The 17519-nt window shown below is 43.2% G+C and overlaps 1 protein-coding gene across 2 annotated transcripts in view; it reads left to right on the plus strand.

Annotated features, from left to right (window-relative positions):
- Positions 1–17519, plus strand: part of egfra (epidermal growth factor receptor a (erythroblastic leukemia viral (v-erb-b) oncogene homolog, avian)) — a 275066-nt gene that overhangs the window by 113178 nt on the left and 144369 nt on the right. The window lies entirely within an intron of this gene.

A 17519-nucleotide genomic window follows, 5' to 3' on the forward strand; every position in this document is an offset into this window, starting at 1 on the left:
AACATGGCAAGAGGAATCCTGCTCTTCCTGCACAGAGTTAACTTCATAAACTCTCTGTTTGTTAACACCTCGAATAGAAGTCAGAAGAATTACCTGGGAGAAAGACTACATGTCTTGCTTTTACCCAGATATATTCTCCACAGCCTCAGTTCATTTTTACACAGATCCACAGAAAGAAGTCATTCGGCTCAAATAGCCATTGCAGATTTTTATATTCATGCAAATCTCCTTTCATTCCATTTGCCTCAATAGTGCTTTGGAAATAGAAGCAACAGCAGGCCACCTAGCCCTTTGACAGCCCTCCTGCCGTTCTGTAATATCATATTTGAGGGCTCAAAAACCACTTTCCTGTCCCCCTATTTCCTATCCTGTCCAAATATCTTTTAAATGTTGTAACTGTACCCGCCTCTGTCACTCCCTCTGGCAACTTGTTCCATATATGCACCACCCCCTGTGTGGAGAAGGTGCTCCTCTTGTCCCAATTTATATCTCTCCCCTCTCACTTTAAACCTATGCCATCTAGTTTTGCATTGATCTACCCTGGAGAAAAGACCTTGGTTATTCACCATATTTATGTCCCACATGATTGTATAAACCTCTATAAGGTCACCTCTCAGCCTCCTAGGCTGCAGAGAAAAAAGTCCCAGCCTGTGCAATCTCTCCCTCTAGTTCAAACCTTTCTGTCTGGGTAACATGCATGTAAATCCTTTTTACACTCTGCCCAGTTTAATAACATCCTTCCCAAAGCATGACAACCAGAATGGTACACAGTACTTCAAAACGTTGCCTTACCAATATCTTGTACAGCTATAACTTGACATTCTACCTCCTGCACTCACTGCTTTGGCTTATGAAGGCAAATGTGCCAAACACCACCTTCACCACCATGCCTACCTTTGAAATCACTTTCAAGGAACTATTTACTTGCACCCTTAGGTCTCTCTGTTGATAACACTCCCCAGGGCCCTACCATTAACTGTAGTCCTGCCATAGTTTGCCTTACTAAAATGCAGTTCAACTTTACCATTTATTGCACTCACATTTCCTCTTAGTTGGCCAACCCTCTATCCATGCTTAAATCCCCTTCAACACAATAAGCTGTTGTCTTGTGTGATAACCTTTTATATGGCTCTAACAAACTTGTCGAACCCAATGCCCTTTCATAAAATCAAATTGACACTGTTTGATATAATTATAGTTTTCTAATGCCCTTCCAGTTGCTGAATAGAGAATATTAACACTTTCCTGTTGAAGGATGTTAGGCTAACTGTCCTATAATTCCTTGCTTTCTGTCCCCTTCCTTGCTTGGTGTTGCATTTGTAGTTCTCCAACCTGATGGGTCCTTCCCAGAAAATTTAAAAGATTACAACCAAGTGCAATCTTTGCATCGATAACAAAGTGTGAAGCTGGATGAACACAGGAGGCCAAGCAGTATCTCAGGAGCACAAAAGCTGACGTTTCGGGCCTAGACCCTTCATCAGAGTCAGCTTTTGTGCTCCTGAGATGCTGCTTGGCCTGCTGTGTTCATCCAGCCTCACATTTTATTATCTTGGAATCTCCAGCATCTGCAGTTCCCATTATCTCTCATTCTCTAGCCTTACTGTCACCTCAACTATTTCACTTGTACCAATTTTGCAGAATGACTTCCAAAATATATATTTAAAATAATGCATTTCATTCAACCAAGGCTGTAATAAATTAATCCTATTCATTAACAAAACAGCTTGAATTAGCTTCGAGGTGAAGGCAGAGCATAAACTTGACAGCAGACTGAACAATGAGAGTATTAAAGATCATTAGGAGTGGCAAATTATCTGGAACTCCAGTTTATATTTAATGGTTTTTTATTCAATTTTCCTGCAATCACTTTGAGTGGAGTTTGGATACAAGATCATTGACCTGAAACATTAACCCAACATTTCTCGCTCCATCGATGCTACCTTGCCCAGGCTTTTCAGCATTTTCTGTTTTCCTTGAGTTTTCTAACAACTTCAGCATTTGTACTGACCCCATATTAAATAGCAATTTGTGGTGAAATATTGATCAATACCGCTGCATGTTAGAACTCTACTAAATCGCTGACAGAATGATCCGATTGATTTAGCCCCATGGAGGTTAAAGATTTTGCATGTTGTTTTAATTCAAACTATATTTTTGTTGCCTTAATGCAGCACATTTCCTTTGTTATAACCTATTTTGACAGGCACTATGGGAGGTCCATTCCAAGTTGGGTAGTGACCATAATCCTGAATGAACCTGAACACAAGGAAAGTTTAAGGGAGATATGCGTGGAAAGTTCTTTACACAGAGGGTGGTGGGTGCCTGGAGCACATTGCCAGCGGTAGTGGTAGACGCAGACACAATAGCATCTTTTAAGATATATCTGGACAGGCACACGGATGGGCGGGGAGCAAATGGACACAGACCCTTAGAAAATAGATGACAGGCTAGACAGAGGATCTCGATCGGCGCAGGCTTGGAGGGCTGAAGGGCCTGTTCCTGTGCTGTAATTTTCTTTGTTCTTTGTTCTACTTCATTGTCTAAGGACCAAAATTCAACCAGTTATTCTGTTTAGAAAGATTTGTTTTGATTTTGGTAATATTTAATTAGAGCCAGCGTGAGCTGACCCAGATATACATCTAAAACAAATACTGCTGAAATACAGGACACCTGTGAAACACTTTGGACTTCTTCCTTAAGTTTCAGGTTCTTGATTGGAGTCCCTTTCTATATATGAAAGGAAACAGAAAATTATATTGTATGGAGATCTAAACACAATACTATTATAAAGTCAGAAAACCGTCTTCGAAGTACAACTTAATGAGCTGCTAAAATACACATTAATGAACTCAATCTGCTGTTAAGTGAGATAATAGTCATGGTTGCACTGATGTTTTTGTTTCAGGATTAATGCCTATTTGAACAGAAGGAAATTGCCTTTAAAATAACTCAAGCAAAATTAAATCTTTACAGAATTATCATAATAACATGGCATCTGATGAAATTTTGGCATATGAATATGAGTCCACAGTTTAAAAGCTGAGTAAATTAAATATGAAGACTTTAGACAGTGATTAGAACAAGAAGTGGTGATAAAACTGAAAGAACTGCAGATGCAATCAGAAACAAAAACAGAAATTGCTGGAAAAGCTCAGCAGGTCTGGCAGCGTCTGTGAAGAGAAATCAGAGTTAATGTTTTGAGTCTGGTGACCCATCCTCAGAACTGTAGCTAGGAAAATGGCAGTTTATATGCAGAAGATAGGATGGATGGATTGGGGAAGGAATAAATGATACGTGGGGATAGAGCCCAAAGAGCGAAGAGCAGTTAGACAGACAAAGGAATGGATAATGTTTTAACTAGGAAAGTGATTAGCTGTGAATGGAGACTGTTGGTGGCTAACAATAGATTCATTCTGCCCATATCTGCGTGGGTTTCCTCCGGGTGCTCCGGTTTCCTCCCACAGTCCAAAGATGTGCAGGCTAGGTGGATTGGCCATGCTAAACTGCCTGTAGTGTTCATTGGTGAGTGGGTTATAAGGGGTTGGGTCTGGGTTGGATGCTTCAAGGGGCGGTGTGGACTTGCTAGGCCGAAGGGCCTGTTTCCACACTGTAGGGAATCGAATAGATGGTGTGTGATATCAAGGCCTGGTGTGTGAGGTAGGGGGCTAGGACATGGGAGAGTTCAGGCTTTAAAATTATTGAACTTGATATTGAGTCCGGATGGCTGCAGGGTCCCCAAGTAAGTCCACAGCCCATTTACCTCTTCCCTCCTCAGTATCCAAGTGTCCAAACATACCTTCCAGTTGAAGCATCACTTTGCCTGCAGTTTCACAATCTCGTCTACTGCATTCGCTGCTCATAATATGGTTTCTTCTACAATGGGGAAATGAAGCATAGACTGGGTGATTACTTCACAGAACATTTACATTCTGCCTGCAACAAAGACCCTGAGCTTCCAGTTACCTCTCACTTTAACACACCATCTTCTTCCCTGGCCAACATCTCCGTCTCAGGCTTGCTGCAGTGTTCCAGCGAACCTCTGTGTAAACTGGAAAAACAACACCTCATATTCCCTGGGGGAGAAAACAGAGTTAATGTTTCGGGTCCAGTGACCCAGTTCTGAGGAAGGGCCACCGGACCCGAAATGTTAATTCTGTTTTCTCCTCCACAGATGCTGCCAGACCTGCTGAGCTTTTCCAGCAACTTTGTTTTTGTTCTTGATTTACAGCATCTGCAGTTCTTTTGGTTTTCACTTCATATTCCCTGCAGCCCTCTGGACTGATGATTGAGTTCAATAGTTTTAAGGCAAATAAACAAGCACTTCGAAATCGATCCAGCCTACCAACTGTTACGGACAAAGGAACAACGATCTCGGGGGAACTGCGGAAGAGACCAAACGTCACAAACCCAAGGCGTGCAGAAATGATTCAAACAACCTCCAAACAGCCAATTAAATGGCGACTTGACAAACCATAACACAATCTTGATTTAGGTTATTAAAATATCTGCCAATCAAAATCGAGACTATTAACTACTAAAATATCTACCAATCAAAATCGAGAACATTAACTACTAAAATATCTACCAATCAAAATCGAGAACATTAACTACTCTTAGGCAACCTATATAAAGGCGGGCACCAGAGGAATCACCCACCTACACACTGATGATGTCTTCTCGACTGGAGACAAAACGTTTATGGTTCATTTGCCAAGCTCGGCGAACAAACCAACAGCCAACCAATTTACCCAAGCTACCAATATTTCGCAACATCTCTAAAGGTCTAAACTGTCCCATGTCCTACCCTACGCACCAGGCCTTGTTATCACATAGTCTGCCGTTACACACTACCTATTGTTAGCTACTAACAGTCTCCATTAACAGCTATTCATTCTTTGAGCCAGATCATTATCCACTCCTTTGTCCAGCTGTTTTCTCCCTATATGGGCTCTATCCCCGCCTATCATTTACTCCTTTCTCCCTCTCCCCACCCTGTCTTTTGCATGTACGGCAGCAGTCATAATTGAGAACCAGATCAGTGAGTTTAAATGCCTATCTGTCGTAAGAATTATCTTACACTTGAATAAGAGATATCAGTCCTTATTAATAATTCTTCATGTCATGACATTTTTGACAGCATAAGGTCTAATGACTATTACGTTTTCTTATTTTAACAAATGTAGAGGCATGTGTTTGGTATCAAGTTTCATTTGAGAAATGATACTAAATCTTTAAAATCAAATATCAAAAGAACCATTCCCCTGGATATTATCTTAATCATTTTTGACCATTGCATGTATATCTTTCTACAGTGTGGGTTGAATGCAGATGTTTTTGAAAAGGAATGAATGTGCTATTCCTGTGGGAAAGTGGTGTTGTGCCAATTCTCACTGGTGGGAAGCCTGTTGGGACACAGGTGGGGTGGTCCAGCAAGATTATCAGAGAGAACATCAATTGCATCATAGGAAAATGTGATCATTTCATAAACAATAAAAAAAGCTTGGTTTTATTTTAGTTTGGCATACTGGAGGGAGAGATGGAGAGAATAAAATTAGTCTATATGTGAACAAGGAGAATGAAGAAGCCAAGATAATAAACTGTGAATCTGGACGAACACAGCAGGCCCAGCAGCATCTCAGGAGCACAAAAGCTGACGTTTTGGGCCTGGACCCTTCATCAGAGAGGGGGATGAGGATAGGGTTCTGGAATAAATAGGGAGAGAGGGGGAGGCGGACCGAAGATGGAGAGAAAAGAAGATAGGTGGAGAGGAGAGTATGGGTGGGGAGGTAGGGAGGGGATAGGTCAGTCCAGGGAAGACGGACAGGTCAAGGAGGAGGGATGAGGTTAGTAGGTAGGAAATGGAGGTGCAGCTTGAGGTGGGAGGAGGGGATGGGTGAGAGGAAGAACAGGTTAGGCAGGCGGAGACAGGCTGCGCTGGTTTTGGGAAGCAGTGGGGGAGGGGACAAGCTGGGCTGGTTGTGTAATGCAGTGGGGGGAGGGGACTAGCTGGGTTGGTTTTGGGATGCAGTGGGGGAAGGGGAGATTTTGAAGCTGGTGAAGTCCACATTGATGCCATTGGGCTGCAGGGTTCCCAAGCGGAATATGAGTTGCTGTTCTTGCAACCTTCGGGTGGCATCATTGTGGCACTGCAGGAGGCCCATGATGGACATGTCATCTAAAGAATGGGAGGGGGAGTTAAAATGGTTCGCGACTGGGAGGTGCAGTTGTTTATTGCGAACCGAGCAGAGGTGTTCTGCAAAGCAGTTCCCAAGCCTCCGCTTGGTTTCCCCAACGTAGAGGTATGCCACACCGGGTACAGTGGATACAGTTTACCACATTGACAGATGTGCAGGTGAACCTCTGCTTAATGTGGAAAGTCATCTTGGGGCCTGGGATAGGGGTGAGGGAGGAGATGTGGGGGCAAGTATAGCACTTTCTGCGGTTGCAGGGGAAAGTGCCGGGTGTGGTGGGGTTGGAGGGGAGTGTGGAGCGAACAAGGGAGTCACGGAGAGAGTGGTCTCTCCGGAAGGCAGACAAGGGTGGGATTGGAAAAATGTCTTGGGTGGTGGGGTCAGATTGTAGATGGCGGAAGTGTCGGAGGATGATGCGTTGTATCCGGAGGTTGGTGGGGTGGTCTCTCCTGCCCCACGGAACTCATTTCCACCTATCTGGACTCCATTTTCTCCCCTTTGGTCCAGGAACTGCCTACCTACGTCCGTGACACCACCCACACCCTCCACCTCCTCCAGAACCTCCAATTCCCTGGCCCCCAACACCTCATTTTCACCATGGACGTCCAGTCCCTATACACCTGTATTACTCATGCAGATGGCCTCAAGGCTCTCCGCTTCTTCCTGTCCTGCGTGCCTGACCAGTCCCCCTCCACCGACACCCTCATCCGCCTAGCCGAACTCGTCCTCACCCTCAACAACTTCTCTTTCGAATCCACCCACTTCCTACAGACTAAGGGGGTGGCCATGGGTACCTGCATGGGCCCCAGCTATGCCTGCCTCTTTGTAGGTTACGTGGAACAGTCCCTCTTCCGCACCTACACAGGCCCCAAACCCCACCTCTTCCTCCGTTATATTGATGACTGTATCGGCGCCGCCTCTTGCTCCCCAGAGGAGCTCGAACAGTTCATTCACTTCACCAACACCTTCCACCCCAACCTCAAGTTCACCTGGGCCATCTCCAGCACATCCCTCACTTTCCTGGACCTCTCAGTCTCCATCTCAGGTAACCAGCTAGAAACTGATGCCCATTTCAAGCCACCGACTCCCACAGCTACCTAGAATACACCTCCTCCCACCCACTCTCCTGCAAAAATTCCATCCCCTATTCACAATTCCTCCGCCTCCACCGCATCTGCTCCCAGGATGAGGCATTCCACTCCCGCACATCCCAGATGTCCAAGTTCTTCAAAGACTGCAACTTTCCCCCCACAGTGGTCGAGAACGCCCTTGACCGTGTCTCCCACATTTCCCGCAACACATCCCTCACACCCCGCCCCCGCCACAACCGCCCCAAGAGGATCCCCCACGTTCCCACACACCACCCCACCATCCTCCGGATACAACGCATCATCCTCCAACACTTCCGCCATCTACAATCTGACCCCACCACCCAAGACATTTTTCCAACCCCACCCTTGTCTGCCTTCCGGAGAGACCACTCTCTCCGTGACTCCCTTGTTCGCTCCACACTCCCCTCCACCCAGCACCTTCCCCTGCAACCGCAGGAAGTGCTATACTTGCCCCCACACTTCCTCCCTCACCCCCATCCCAGGCCCCAAGATGACCTTCCATATTAAGCAATGTGGTATACTGTATCCACTGTACTCGATGTGGCTTCCTCTATGTTGGGGAAACCAAGTGGAGGCTTGCGGACTGCTTTGCAGAACACCTCCGCTCGGTTCGCAATAAACAACTGCACCTCCCAGTCGCGAACCATTTTAACTCCCCCCTCCCATTCTTTAGACGACATGTCCATCATGGGCCTCCTGCAGTGCCACAGTGATGCGACCCGAAGGTTGCAGGAATAGAAACTCATAATCCGCTTGGGAACCCTGCTGCCCAATGGTATCAATGTGGACTTCACCAGCTTCAAAATCTCCCCTTCCCCCACTGCATCCCAAAACCAACCCAGCTCGTCCCCTCCCCCCGATGCATTACACAACCACCCCAGCTCATCCCCTCCCCCCACTGCATCCCAAAACCAGCCCAGCCTGTCTCCGCCTCCCTAACCTGTTCTTCTTCTCACCCATCCCTTCCTCCCACCCCAAGCCACACCTCCATTTCGTACCTACTAACCTCTTCCCACCTCCTTGACCTGTCCATCTTCCCTGGACTGACCTATCCCCTCCCTACCTCCCCACCTATACTCTCCTCTCCACCTATCTTCTTTTCTCTCCATCTTTGGTTCGCCTCCCCCTCTCTCCCTGTTTATTCCAGAACTTATCTCCCCATCCCCCTCTCTGATGAAGGGCGTAGGCCCAAAACGTCAGTTTTTGTGCTCTTGAGATGCTGCTGGGCCTGCTGTGTTCATCCAGCTTCACACTTTATTATCTTGGATTCTCCAGCATCTGCAGTTCCCACTGTCTCTGAATGAAGAAGCCATTTGGCTGCTCCATCATTGAATAAGATCATGACCAATCTGACTGTAAGCTCAAATCCAAATTCCTGCCTACCCTGATAACACTTAAATATCGAGCATTTTTACCCGTACCTCAGAATTATTCAGGACTTTCCTTCCACTGCCTTTTGTGGAAGAGAATTCCAAATACTCTCAAAACTTTGAGAAATGGTTTTGCGTCATTTCTGTTTTAAAATGGTTATTCTTTATTTTTAAACAGTGACCCCTAGTTCTAGATTCTTCCAAAAGAGGAAACATCCTTTCCATATCTACCCTGTTGGTACTCCCCAGGGTCTATATGTTTCAAATATTCAATCTAAATTTGTATGGGTGTATTACATACCTTCCTGTCATAAATGTCCACTCAGAATTTTGTTTTCTTATTTATTCATTCATTCAATCATGGATTGTGGGTGTTGCTGGTTAGGTCAGCATTAATTTCACATAAAAACCAATAGAACTGCGGATGCTGTAAATCTGGAACAAAAACAAAGTTGCTGGAAAAGCTCAGCAGGTCTGGCAGCATCTGTGAAGGAGAAAACAGAGTTAACGTTTTAGTCTCTATCCTATCGTTTACTCCCTACCCCACCCACCTCCCTATTTTCTGCATATAAACTGACGTTTTCCCAGCCACTATCAGTTCTGAGGAAGGGCCACCAGACCCGAAATGTGAACATTAATTTCACATCCCCAGCTGCCCTTGAGAATCTGAAGGTGAGCCTCTACAGTCCATGATGTGTAAGTACACCCACAGTGTCTTAGAAAGGGAGTTTTGACCAGGCAACAGGAAAGGATCTGCAGTAAAATTCCAAGTAAGGATTGTGTGTGGTTCGGAGGCAAACCTGGGGGTGGTGGTGCTGCACTGGCCTTGTTCTCCTCGCTAGAAGGAATTGTGGGTTCAACAGATGCCGTTGAAGGAGCTGAGTTGCTGCAGTGTATCTTATAAGAGAGTACACATTGCTGTCACAGTGAATCAGTGGTGGAAGGAGTGAATGTTTAATGTGGTTGATGGGTCTCCACTTAAGTGGACTCATTTGTCACAGAACGTGTTGAGGTGTTTTTATTGATGGGGTTGCACTCCAGGTGAATGCAGCATATTGCATTGGGAATCAGGATGGCTGCTTTTATAGCCCTGACCCACAGAGAGTATACATAACTTAGATTTTGATGACGAAAATACTGCATTAAAGAACTGTGTATATGCCAAAAGGTCAGATTGAGCACAATGCATTTTCGGCTCTGCTCCTGGTTCTGTAACAAAATACCACACAGACTGGTCATTCAAAGTTGGGGAATTGGCCAGTATTTAAATAAAAGCTGAAAACTTAGGCAGGGATCTAAGTGGAGATCTACAGAGTATTCTGTGCTCTACTAATTTTAAAAAAACACTAATAAAGCTATGTGAGTATTAGGAGCAATATTATTCTAAAGGATTAATTCTACAGTGTATAAATGCACCATAATTTTAAATTTAGAAAGTAAACATTTTGACCTGCTTGGTCTGCCGGGCTTTTTTGTTTCCTTCTGTCCACTCTACCTCACTGTGTTTGACATTTTTATTTCTTATTTGGTAACTTCAAACCTTAAATTTTACTCTGTGACTCACCATTCACTTTTGAGGGAGGATCAACGCGAATGTTAATTTGGTGATCCTTAGCTGTAAAGAATGGTTTTGAAGGCTAAATTGCAAATGTTTCAAAACCAAGATATTGAAGATTGACTTGGTCACATCATGCTTGGCCAAATCTGACATATAAAAAAAGTCAGACAATTTAGCGTGTCAGCTAATTAGGATATGCTAATAAAATAAGTTTTATGTCAGATCAGATAATTTCTCATAGTACATGTAAGGAAATAGCCGGGCAGCATTAAGGGGCATCAATCAGTGTTAATGGGCTGGATTACACACAGTGGATGGGCTCCTCACACCCCTGGTAAATGTCTAAGAGCCCCCTTCCAATTGGCTGGCTCCCCTCCCTTTAAATTTTCATTGGACTGGCCTTTATTTATCATGAGGCAAGACTCTTTACTCTCTCCAAAAGGAAATCTCACCTTATAGGCCAGTTGAAGGTCAGCAGCTTTGAAGTATCAGGAGTACCACCAGGAACAGTGACAAGTCCGATGATTGCACCAGAACAAACAAGATTCATGGATGTCTCAGGCCCCTGATGATTTCGATATCATGTTGAGGTTCGGCTATCTGTCCCTGGCAAGGGTTTGAGGCCTTATCTTGTATGGGGCAGTCCGGAGGGTGGACAAGAGAAGGGAGAATTGTGGGGTCATCTCTGACAGGTGGCAGAAGCCAGATGCACATGCCCTTCACCTACATCATCCCCTCCAACCCTGCCCCAGCTCCCCCAAACCCCGCCTCCAGCTTTATTGCCAGCAGAGTCAGTAACCCTGCTGGGTTATTTATTGTGTGCCCCTCATTAAATGTTTGGCAATAGGATAAGGGTTGATTCAGTCATGTGTAGCATTGTGGGGGATGTGAGTACATGCTATGGATAGTTTTTTTCTATGCCTTTCCCATCTGTGAATGGTCTGAAAAATCTAGCCCAATACTTGTGATTGAAAGGGTGGGTTCAAACCTCCTGTTTACTGCAAAGCTAGTTTTACTTGGCTTAGCATTACAATTCATTGGGCAGCAACCCAGGTACATTTTCCTGTTAGGAGACAACTGAACAGAACTTAACCCAGGCTTTTTAAACAACACTTTCCAGATCCACAGTTAGTTCTATCTAGAAGGCTGAAGGCAGCAGATGCATTGAAACATCAGCTGTAAGTTCCACTCCTAGCCAGTCACCATCCTGATTTGGAAATCTATTGCCATTCCTCCAGTATTGCTGGGTAAAATTCCTGGAACTCCCTCCCTGACAACATTGGCAATCTACATCAAATGCATTGCAGGGGTTCAAGAACACAGCTAAGCATCGCCTCCTCAGGGAGGCAATTTAGAATGGACATTTAGGATATGAATAAAAGATAGAGAAAGTCATCTCAAGCTGTTGTTAGGCACCTTATATCAGTTGCTCCCAAGTGACATGGATGGGTCTGTGCTCTCTTGCTGTACTGCATGAATAACTACAAGCTGGTTGCATTACTCTGTAAGCTTTACTAAAATAGAGGAAAGGCGTTTAGTCACTTATATTTCATTTATATTTTTTGAAAAAGATTAGCCCGGTCTTGAGTCATATGTATGCAAAATGTGCAATATTGAGTGATTAGGTTGTGTTTGTATAGAACAATCACGATAACACTGTAGTATAACATGGAATAGCAAATTGTAATTGTGTCTTGAACTCTTACTGTCTATTGACTCCCACAGACTCCTTACGGAGGCTTATAAGGCAGATGCAGTTCAATCTCTTGATTTCGAAATAAATCTACACACCGAAAGAACTGCCACAGGAGGAGGTAGTTACACTCATGCCTAACATTTGCTTGTTCAGTTGTTGCTAATCCGGTCTTCTAGAATAAGAAGAAAATGGGAGTTAGAAATCATCCAAATGAAAGAACATTTCAATAATTTAGCAGTTTTGCTTAATTTAAGGTATCAGCTTTAACTTGTTCCAGTAGCAGGCAATTTTGTAAACGTATGTTTCTGCGTATAGGAATGCCGTCACTATATGCAGACCAGAGAAGCTCTTCATCTGTGTAATTAAGATAAAATGTCCAACTGTATGATGTGCAACTGTTTCTTATCCAGTACAGAATTCTACATGCCTTTATTGGTTGCTTTCATTGCTGGCCTTCCCTTAAGATGCTTGGACCCTCATGTCTCAAATTATGGACACCTCACCATTTCTTTATGCCTCTGTCCTCCTTTTAAGTTGTTTATTAAAACCTACCTTCTTTACCAAGTTTTCGCTTACCTTTCCTAATATCTCCTTTTGTGGCTTACTTTCAAATTTTGTTTGATAATTCTATTCAGTAGAGCTTTGGAACAATTTAATTAAGCTACATAAATTCAACTTGTCAAAATGTAATCTCTCTTGCTTTAATTATAAAAATGATAAAACCTGATATCTATAAACAAACTGTGCAGCCTGGGTTCCTGAGCAACTTTGGCACACAGAGGAAACCACATTTTCCACATTGCACTGATTGAGACACATTACAACTCCCTTGCACCTCCTCCAATTCAGATCAGATTGATTAACCTGTGTTCTGCTCCTGTGTTTCAGTATACCACATGTGTGTGTGATCAAGTGAACATTTGAGAAGGAAAAAAATCTGAAAAGATAAAAAGCTGCAAGTAATCTGACGAAATGGGATTAGCTGGGAGGTCTTTCTTCTGCTTCTCGAGTAACATTGTGTCAATGCCAGGAAAAACAGTGCTCTTTATTAGTTAGCCGCATCAAACCTTATCCTACGGTGTATGTTTAAGAAATGTTCCACAGATATAATTTATTATAATGTCCTTCACATAAAGGTTATGACATCAGTCTTGTCGGGAAGATCCTGGTTAATAACTGCTGATATATTACTGATACTGATTACATCATGCCTCACCTCATGTCTGTCTAAAATAACAATGACTTTACCGCAGACATGTTCAATCTTCTTTGTTTTGACTTAAGTTTTCAATTTGCATCTATTGTGTGCAGCACTAACATGTGTGATAGTGGTTAGTACATTTCCAATAGTAATTTGATGCTACGAGATTAAAAGGGTAAAATATAATGCTATCTAGATTAGGGTACTAATATCAAATTTGGGAGTCTTCAGAAAGAAAGAGAAAGTATCTAAATAATCTTTGGAGAGGATAGACTGGTCAGGATGGATGTTTTTAAGAAAGGGGCAATTAATAATGACATCAAAGGGAAGAGAACGCTTGGTTAAGACAGCAGATGCCCAGCCTTGTGTTGAGGAGAGGTAATTGAGCGTTCAGGGCAGGGTATAACTGACTGAATGTCAGAGAGTGGCTTGAAGGATTCTTCTTCTTGAGTTCTCTGCCTGATGACAAGTCTGACCTACTGCACCATGATTTTCTCCATGGGCAGGGCAAGGAGACAGTCCCTGAATCACCGCATGGAATTGAAATCTTAGCTTTCCACACACCACGTTCCCCCTCAACCTAAAGGAGCTGCGTAAACATTGTATAAGCATGTCACAACCACGTAGTGATGGTAGAGGCTTCACTTTCTTTGCAACACATAACCAACCAGGAATTTCTTCCACACACTTTGGAAGAATTTACAAGTTGCGACTCATCCTTTTAGACTGCATACAAGTGCACCTTCCTTGAAGGCTTTGGAATAGATTTGTAGCTCGGGTCATGGGTGTTGTGGCTGGTAGGCTCGCCAAGCTGGTTCATTCTTGTTCCGCAGACGTTTCATTACCCTGCTGGGTAACATCATCAGTGCAGCTTCTGATGAAGCACCATTTCATTAGAGGCTGCACTGATGATGTTCCCCAGCAGGGCAATGAAATGTATGTGGAACAAGAATGAACCAGCTTGGCGAGCCAACCAACCACAGCACCTTCCTTGTTCATCAAATTCTTGAATGGGACTTAAACCCAGAAGACCAGAAAGAGGTGCTACTCCCCCACACTTCCTGTATTGACAGTAGGGTAGAGAATATCACCACCCACAGTAGTGATGTTGGGAGAGACAACCTGAATATTGTTGTGCATTGAACTTGAATTCCCCACTGCGCTATTACTGCTCAATAGTCATCTCTGCTAAATTGTCTGATGCAAATTATCTTAATGTACAGATTTATTTTGTCCAGAGAAATTTTAAGTTTTATTTTGCTGAACCCCCATTATTGTTTTCCTGCTTTAATGGTCTATAACACAGAATTTCTTTTTGATTGGAAAATTCATTTTCATTTAGAATAAAAACTGCTTCAAAAAGATCATTTCATTGTAATTACATTTTGATGAACTGTGTTTTTAAATGAAGTGAGGACTAGTGGAAGAGTATATTAAGATGAATATGAATGACATGAATAACTGGTTAAAGTGTATCCTGTATGATATAGATATGCTCCAGCATAGTCGAGCAATAATTTTTTCATGGACTAAATTATTGAAAATGTCACTTTAAGATCCTTTAAATAGATGACTTCTTCAAAGATTTTCTCTTTTTTTCATTAGACTGAAGTTCGTAATTTCAAATGTATGCTTTTGTGTTAAGCTAATGTTCCCATTTTAGTTGTCTGCCTGGACCAGAAAAATTGGGACTTGTTTAAGTTGCCCAATAGTATAGACATCATATCCCATATAACACAGCAGTCGAATTGTGCCACTGCATCACTGGCCAGCATCTTTTGAAATGCTTCGCCAAACTGGAAATTAACTCCTTCTTTCTGTAATTCTTCTGCTCAATGTTAACTTTTTCTTTAAAATGATACAATAGTTGTATGCTATTTTCACTAGCATTGGATAAGAATTCCATACCTGAAATCATGTTCACAATGTGCTATTCAGAAAAGTGAGGATTAAACCCAGTTTCCTGTCCCCTATTGAGATAAACATTTATTTGTCATCCAGAAAAGGCAAGTACTGGGAACACTTGACCAACAAAAACAAACAAGCAAGTTTGATCAGTGCTTGCAGCAGAAATTTGAGATCTCTAACCCTCATAACTTGTACCTGTTTGATACCATGCAATAAATGACATATTGTTTAAGACAAGTGTCTGTTCTTACGAGACTACCTGGCAGTTTTCCTCGACCACACTAGAACAAGCAAACCGTGACGATGGTGGTAAGTAGGGCAGACTCCAAATTTGGTTGCAAATTACAAAATGCTGGCCACCATGCAAATCAAACAGCTTGAGGAATATTGCTTTAGCAGGCAGTCAGCAGCAGGAAGAGTTGAACATTTGAGAATTCTACAGAAGAGAATCTCGTGGCCGAATTCTACAGAAGAGAATCTCTTGGCCAAATTCTGCAAGATAGAATCTACAGTTGGTAGTCAAAACTATTTCAGACTGGCAGGGAAATTCCAGGGAGCTGAAACAATAGTCACGCCTAAAAGGTTACAGAATGATTTGGGTGCCAGTGACTTGTACATTAAGATGGAGAGCCAATGGGCTTCAGAGGTTCTGGGAGTAAACTTGAAATCCATGGTGGCGTAGGGGAATCTTTAAAACAAACAATGCAATTCACAGGCTTGGAAAGTGAGAAGTAAACAAAGTATGCTCAGTTCAGACCAAAGGTCACTACCATGAAGTACAGCTGTAGTAAGGGAAATCAAGGCCATTCAAAACAATTTAAAATACAGTCGTAGATCTGGGGATGTCACACGGCAAGAATTAAAGTGATTAAGACCGTAAGACATAGGAGTGGGAGTAAGGCCATTCACCCCATCGAGTCCAGTCCACCATTTCATCATGGCTGATGGGCATTTCAACTTCACTTAGCCGCACTCTCCCCATAGCCCTTAATTCCTTGCGAGATCAAGAATTTATCAATCTCTGCCTTGAAGACATATAACGTTCCGGCCTCTGCTGCACTCCGTGGCAATGGATTCCACAGGCCCACCACTCTCTGGCAGAAGAAATGTCTCCTCATTTCTGTTCTAAATTGACCCCCTCTAATTCTAATGCTGTGCCCATGGGTCCTAGTCTCCTCGCCTAACGGAAACAACTTCCCAGCGTCCACCCTTACTATACATTATCTTGTAAGTTTCTATTAGATCTCCCCTCAACCTTCTAAATTATATTGAATACAATCCCAGGATCCTTAGCCGTTCATCATACGTTAAACCTACCATTCCAGGGAGCATCCGTGTGAATCTACGCTGGACACGCTCCAGGGCCAGTATGTCCTTCCTGAGGTGCGGGGCGCAAAATTGGACAGAGTACTCTAAATGGGGCCTAAATAGAGCTTTATGAAGTCTCAGAGACACATCGCTGCTTTTATAGTCCAACCCTCTTGAGATAAATGACAACATTGCATTCGCTTTCTTCATCATGCACAACCTGCAAGTTAACTTTTAGAGAATCTTGGACCAACACTCCCAGTTCCCTTTGTACTTTGGCTTTATGAATTTTCTCACTGTTTAGAAAATAGTCTGTGCCTGTATTCTTTTTTCCAAAGTGCAAGACCTCGCATTTGCTCACGTTGAATTTATTCAGCCATTTGCTGGACCACTCTCCTAAACTGTCTAAATCTTTCTGCAGCCTCCCCACCTCCTCAGTACTATCTGCCTGTCCACCTAACTTCATATCGTCGGCGAACTTCGCCAGAATGTCCCCAGTCCCTTCATCCAGATCATTAATATATATAAAGTGAACAGCTGCGGCCCCAACACTGAACCCTGTGGGACACCACTCGTTACCGGTTGCCATTCTGAAAAAGAGCCTTTTATCCCAACTCTCTGCCTTCTGTCAGACAGCCAATCCTCAATCCAAGCCAGTAGCTCACCTCGGACACCATGGGCCCTCACCTTACTGAGCAACCTCCCATGAGGCACCTTATCAAAGGCTTTTGGAAGTCTAGATAGATAACATCCACTGGGTTTCCCTGGTCTAACCCACTTGTTACCTCCTCAAAGAATTCTAACAGGTTTGTCAGGCACAGACTCCCCTTACTAAATCCATGCTGACTTGTTCTAATCTGACCCTGCACTTCCAAGAATTTAGAAATCTCATCCTTAATTGGAAGGGAAAACAGATAAAATCTAATGGAAGGACAAAATCAAGACACTCTTGAGACAGCAAGAAAAGCAGGAAATCAAATTTAAATCATGGTAGAGACAGAAAGCAGATATTGAAGGCTACACAGCAGGATTCAGAAGAAAAAAAGACTGAAGCAACAGGAATTATGGTAATGCCATGGACAGGAGGAATCATTTAGGGAAATCCAATGAAGTAATGGAATTTTCCATAGAGAGCCACAAAGAATCATTGAGTATTGCCATTCAGAGAATTTGAA

This window comes from Stegostoma tigrinum, chromosome 2, assembly GCF_030684315.1.
Source record: "Stegostoma tigrinum isolate sSteTig4 chromosome 2, sSteTig4.hap1, whole genome shotgun sequence".
Classification (NCBI taxonomy): Eukaryota; Metazoa; Chordata; class Chondrichthyes; order Orectolobiformes; family Stegostomatidae; genus Stegostoma; species Stegostoma tigrinum.